The following is a 7,008-nucleotide window of genomic DNA, read 5'->3' as shown; positions in this document are numbered from 1 at the left end:
TATTGAGTTATTACGGTTTTTACAATAAACGCTAGAGGCTCAGCTGGCGCTAGTGTCTACTAGAGCACTATATAGCTCCTTCGGGAACAGAACGGGACAGGACGACGTCTTTTTGAGACGTCGTCCTGTCCCGTTCTGTTTCTTCGACTTTTATGTTTTTCTACCCCAGTCTCAGGTATATTCAACATGGTTAATATCCACCAGCTCGCCTGCACCCTTACTATACATGGCATTCCGGGCACTTCCGGTCGCCATGACAGTGGGCAGAAATCTTTTCCGGTTCGGGTTTTGTTTACATGTTTTTCAATGGCAACGCGTTCAGCAGGTTGTGTTCGTTCGGTTATTCTGCCCACATATTTTGCGTTTTCTGAGTGTTTACCATTTACCAGGATGCCGCAGAGTTTAACAGTCGGCTTCACAATTTTGTTTCTGTATATTTCTGCGAAATGACCAACGAGGTATAGGGCATTAGAGTGATAAACTGGCAGCTGAAAGTGACCCCCAATTGACCGCCGCCATGTTGTACAATTTTGACCACTAGACACGTGACCAGGCCAAATCTATGACGTAACCAGACCAAATCTCTGGCGTCAATGATAAGATGGCAGCGCCCAGTGCGTGTCGGAAGCGTTGTGGGCGTTGATCGGAGTGTGTGGATTTCGTGTGCGGAATTCGGTTTTTCAGGGTTTTGTATGCTCCCCGCGTAGGAATAACGTGAAGTAGGAGGGAATGAGGCTTTTCTTTTTTATTTAATTCAGAGTAAGCCAGATTCGGTCCCGTGCTTCTCGTACGGGCTCGGATCACTACCTCGGACATCGCTCGGTCGTTCGAGTTTAATTAAAATATCCGCAATCGTTAACCACGGGACCTCCTCCATAATCGCTGAGTCGAAGGATACGTCGAACCCATCCGGAACGCGGAGTCTAAAGGTATGTAGGACGTAACTGGAACGCGGAGTTCTAACGGTACGGCGGACGTGCCCGGGCAATTTTCTTAGCTCGACCGTCAAGATTCGCATTTGAAGCAGCGAGAGAAGTGTTGAAATCTCCGAACTGCTCGGTGCTGAGCTAACTACGGACCACTTCACTATGTGATCCGTAGTGACGTGAAAAAGACCGACGGCGGTCACTCCGGGGGGACGGCGGCTCCCGGCCGCCTGCCGGGTGCCTTCTGTGAAGGGGCGACAGTCGTGTAAGCAGTACTGTACCAGCTTCTCTTATAGTTATGTTGTTCTCAAGCAGCTTCCCGATCACTAAACCCCGCAAACGCGTGCCGAAATTTCAAAAGGTATCTGCCAACCTGGAAAGCCTTGAACTCCCAGGGAATTTCGGATCATCTGGGAAAGTCAGGGAATCATTAAAAAAATGGGCTAAATAAGGGAAGACGACTAGTGAAAGCGGCATGGCGGTTGCTCGTCGGCACGGCCATGCTGAATGACATTGCCGAAATGTCATCCTTCGACTCAAAAACTCAAGGAATTTGATCAGAATAGTCAGGGAAAAACTTGAAAAAGTCGGGGAATTTGAAATCAGTAGTTTGTTAGACACAATGTTTGATTTTCTTGGCACTCCACGCGTTTTTACACACGACAGGCACACGCCCGTGTATCACACGGCAGCCAGGCCAAGCGGCTGCCAGCCACTTGTGCAAGGTCGATAAGACGCAAGCGTGGAACGCTCTCGGACTGCTGTAAATACACCAGCGGGAGCGTCCGGCCGCAGTCCGACTGTCCACGCTAGGACACCCGACACAGACTCCGCGTCCTGGGTACGTCTGACATATCTTTAGATTTTGCATCCTAGGTACGTCAGACCTATCTTTAGACACAGCGCCTGATAATAGTAGTGAATAGGGTCACGTTCAGTGCGCAAGTCACTTTATTACACTCGGAGAGCGGAATTCCATTCCCGTTGCGCAGGTAGTTCCCGAGCTAGGCATGCACTTGAAGACTATGTTTCACTCTTTCATAAAGCAAGCTTTGCGGGACCCCTCCGCCCTTGTGCACCCATTCGCAGGTCGTGTCGCCTTTCCTCACGTAACTCCCGCAGGTTCAGTGATTTGCCGAGCCACTGCAGCCCTGGCGTCGCTCGGTACATACAAGAGGCGGCTCACGTCGGTCGTCCAGCAGCGTACTGGAGGGACGCAAAGCTAGCAGCCTCCTTGGTGCACGCAAGACGAGGCTGAGCAGAGCTCCAAGCTCTTCTGACGCACATGTGCACTCCAATGAGACCGGTGTCGCACCCCGATTCCTAGAGATGTGGTCGCACTGGCAGTCTTGTTGGTCCCTGGGGGCCGTCGAGGAGTGCCAGAAAGCAAAATTCCATCCTTCTTGCGCAGGTAGTTCCCCAGCTAGTCACTTCCTTGACGACTTCGCACCCTCTCTGGAAGCAAGCCTCGGGATGCTCTTGTGCACCCATTTGCAGGTCGTGTCGCCTTTGCTCACGTAACTCCCGCAGGTCCAGCGAGTTGCCGAGCCGCTGTAGCCCCGGCGTCGCTGGTCGTGCATCCTGGTCCTGGTCGTGCATCAACCACCGCTGCCCATTTCCGCTGAGGGCTTGGGTGTGGTAGCTTGACGTGCTTTCGCAGAAAGTTGTATGCCTTTGCCGAGTAAAAATGGAGCGTGAGGGCAAACTTGCGCACATCCTCTGTACATGCGTTTTTGTTGCGCCTGACTCTTTTTAAGACAAGGTTGCGCATTGTGTTGGTGAATGCATTGTCAAGTATGTCAACTGCTGGCTTAGGAAGTCGTGTCCTCAGTTCACGGAGCAGCGTGTTCAGCTTCCTAATCCTGGCCGTCTTCCGATTGATCTTCTTCTTTGCCTGTTTCAACAGTTTCCTCGCCTTCTGCAGCTTTTGCCTACTCGTGGCCAGGACCCTGTGCAGTCGTGGTGACACAGCTGCGTACGAGTGGTCACCGAAGGAAGTGTTGCGTCGCTTGAACACAGCTTCAGGGGGAGTCTCTGACGTCGTAGCCTGAGAGGGGGAAGTAACCAGCTTTACATTGCTTCCAGAACCAGCAGCAGCTTGGGCCTCTCCTGGGGTTGGCTGATCAGTCGTCGATCCAGGCTGCCTCTCTGGAGGGTGAGACCTGTCAGCAGAACAACGAGCGGTGACATTCAAGACTGCCTGTATTCCACAAGACTGTGTGCCAGGGCATGCATTCTTGGCAGGTTATACTGTGCAGTGTGATATGTGATTACACCTTTTATGCGTTGGCCAGAACTGGCACTGACCCACAAAAAGGGGGTGCTGGGAGTTCTGGCTTATGAATAGGGTTCCATGTTTTGGGTGTTTTTGAATTTGTGAGTATTACCTGGCACAGTGAGCAAAAGAAGAGCCGTGATCAAAGGGTGCAGCCAAAAGCTGTAACCAAAAGTTGTGTCCAAATGCCGTGACCAATGCGACGCAATCTAAGGAAAAAGAAAATAAGAGAAAAACAAACAGCTGTGCTCACGTTATCATTTTCGTCATGTGACTTAATTATTAATCACGTGATCGAACAAAAAATAAACCTAAAAATAAATTATCCCCTGCCCGGTTTCGAACCTAGGCTCTCATGATCGCAAAACTAGTGTGCTATTCATTGGGTCAACCTTGCTCATTGACGTCAATATAACTCGGCCAAAGGTAATGCTCGAGCATTCTCACATCATGAAAGAAAGCTGAGGTGCTCTCGTAGTTTTATTTTTTTAAAAATGGGGGTGATTTTTTGGTGCTTATTTGTTCTCTCGAATTTTGAGCTTTTCGGTGTCTCTTTTTAATATCGACTAAAACTCGGAGTGTCACGGTACTTATGTGGTAAAAGCAAATGCATATCTGTGGCGTTTCTAGGAGACACAACATGATATGCACTACTCATTGCTAAATGGAGCACATAAAAACAATTTCCAAAGAAATAGAGCAGCCTCGCAGACAGTTCAGTGCGGTCGGTGTTGTGGTTCAACAAAAGTACAGACGTTTATCAAGGTTCCCTGCCGTGGAAAGTGCAATTTCTCTTCAAAGCAAGCTCAATTCGGGTTCTTTCGGTTTTTGCAGATTTCAAGAAAAATCGTTTGGAGGTCATATTTTTATGTATATCAGTATATACTGAAAACACGTAACCCACTTATGATTGAATGATTGTAAAAAGCATACAGCATGCCATGGAATTATTATAATGGTGGTGGTTGAAAGTGTTGCAAAGAACCTGAATGTTTTACTCGAACCTATCAACTTGATCCCAAAGATGCCACTTTTCTAGTGATTCGTTGACCACCACTTTCAGATACAAGAGACACACCTTTGCAAGTTGTGCAACTAGTCGCCCGAAGTACCTGAAAACTGGAGCTTGTTACTTCCCCCTCTCAGGCTACGACGTCAGAGACTCCCCCTGAAGCTGTGTTCAAGCGACGCAACACTTCCTTCGGTGACCACTCGTACGCAGCTGTGTCACCACGACTGCACAGGGTCCTGGCCACGAGTAGGCAAAAGCTGCAGAAGGCGAGGAAACTGTTGAAACAGGCAAAGAAGAAGATCAATCGGAAGACGGCCAGGATTAGGAAGCTGAACACGCTGCTCCGTGAACTGAGGACACGACTTCCTAAGCCAGCAGTTGACATACTTGACAATGCATTCACCAACACAATGCGCAACCTTGTCTTAAAAAGAGTCAGGCGCAACAAAAACGCATGTACAGAGGATGTGCGCAAGTTTGCCCTCACGCTCCATTTTTACTCGGCAAAGGCATACAACTTTCTGCGAAAGCACGTCAAGCTACCACACCCAAGCCCTCAGCGGAAATGGGCAGCGGTGGTTGATGCACGACCAGGACCAGGATGCACGACCAGCGACGCCGGGGCTACAGCGGCTCGGCAACTCGCTGGACCTGCGGGAGTTACGTGAGCAAAGGCGACACGACCTGCAAATGGGTGCACAAGAGCATCCCGAGGCTTGCTTCCAGAGAGGGTGCGAAGTCGTCAAGGAAGTGACTAGCTGGGGAACTACCTGCGCAAGAAGGATGGAATTTTGCTTTCTGGCACTCCTCGACGGCCCCCAGGGACCAACAAGACTGCCAGTGCGACCACATCTCTAGGAATCGGGGTGCGACACCGGTCTCATTGGAGTGCACATGTGCGTCAGAAGAGCTTGGAGCTCTGCTCAGCCTCGTCTTGCGTGCACCAAGGAGGCTGCTAGCTTTGCGTCCCTCCAGTACGCTGCTGGACGACCGACGTGAGCCGCCTCTTGTATGTACCGAGCGACGCCAGGGCTGCAGTGGCTCGGCAAATCACTGAACCTGCGGGAGTTACGTGAGGAAAGGCGACACGACCTGCGAATGGGTGCACAAGGGCGGAGGGGTCCCGCAAAGCTTGCTTTATGAAAGAGTGAAACATAGTCTTCAAGTGCATGCCTAGCTCGGGAACTACCTGCGCAACGGGAATGGAATTCCGCTCTCCGAGTGTAATAAAGTGACTTGCGCACTGAACGTGACCCTATTCACTACTATTATCAGGCGCTGTGTCTAAAGATAGGTCTGACGTACCTAGGATGCAAAATCTAAAGATATGTCAGACGTACCCAGGACGCGGAGTCTGTGTCGGGTGTCCTAGCGTGGACAGTCGGACTGCGGCCGGACGCTCCCGCTGGTGTATTTACAGCAGTCCGAGAGTGTTCCACGCTTGCGTCTTATCGACCTTGCACAAGTGGCTGGCAGCCGCTTGGCCTGGCTGCCGTGTGATACACGGGCGTGTGCCTGTCGTGTGTAAAAACGCGTGGAGTGCCAAGAAAATCAAACATTGTGTCTAACAAACTACTGATTTCAAATTCCCCGACTTTTTCAAGTTTTTCCCTGACTATTCTGATCAAATTCCTTGAGTTTTTGAGTCGAAGGATGACATTTCGGCAATGTCATTCAGCATGGCCGTGCCGACGAGCAACCGCCATGCCGCTTTCACTAGTCGTCTTCCCTTATTTAGCCCATTTTTTTAATGATTCCCTGACTTTCCCAGATGATCCGAAATTCCCTGGGAGTTCAAGGCTTTCCAGGTTGGCAGATACCTTTTGAAATTTCGGCACGCGTTTGCGGGGTTTAGTGATCGGGAAGCTGCTTGAGAACAACATAACTATAAGAGAAGCTGGTACAGTACTGCTTACACGACTGTCGCCCCTTCACAGAAGGCACCCGGCAGGCGGCCGGGAGCCGCCGTCCCCCCGGAGTGACCGCCGTCGGTCTTTTTCACGTCACTACGGATCACATAGTGAAGTGGTCCGTAGTTAGCTCAGCACCGAGCAGTTTGGAGATTTCAACACTTCTCTCGCTGCTTCAAATGCGAATCTTGACGGTCGAGCTAAGAAAATTGCCCGGGCACGTCCGCCGTACCGTTAGAACTCCGCGTTCCAGTTACGTCCTACATACCTTTAGACTCCGCGTTCCGGATGGGTTCGACGTATCCTTCGACTCAGCGATTATGGAGGAGGTCCCGTGGTTAACGATTGCGGATATTTTAATTAAACTCGAACGACCGAGCGATGTCCGAGGTAGTGATCCGAGCCCGTACGAGAAGCACGGGACCGAATCTGGCTTACTCTGAATTAAATAAAAAAGAAAAGCCTCATTCCCTCCTACTTCACGTTATTCCTACGCGGGGAGCATACAAAACCCTGAAAAACCGAATTCCGCACACGAAATCCACACACTCCGATCAACGCCCACAACGCTTCCGACACGCACTGGGCGCTGCCATCTTTTCGTTGACGCCAGAGATTTGGTCTGGTTACGTCATAGATTTGGCCTGGTCACGTGTCTAGTGGTCAAAATTGTACAACATGGCGGCGGCCAATCGGGGGTCACTTTTGCCTGATGAACGGTATACTAGTTTATCACTCTAAGGCCCTCTACCTCGTTGGAAATGACGCCGCTGGACGTAAGTGCGTCGATTCCCTGTGCTTCAGTATTTTATATTACCGTTTAGTCAGTTTAGTCTAGTGATGGGACGAATCTTTATCCGAATCGAGATTCGGAGCCGAATCTGA

The sequence above is a fragment of the Ixodes scapularis genome, unplaced genomic scaffold, assembly GCF_016920785.2.
Source record: "Ixodes scapularis isolate PalLabHiFi unplaced genomic scaffold, ASM1692078v2 PGA_scaffold13__105_contigs__length_92229423, whole genome shotgun sequence".
Classification (NCBI taxonomy): domain Eukaryota; kingdom Metazoa; phylum Arthropoda; class Arachnida; order Ixodida; family Ixodidae; genus Ixodes; species Ixodes scapularis.
The sequence above is the reverse complement of the archived record's forward strand: the minus strand, read 5'-3'. Positions refer to the sequence as shown.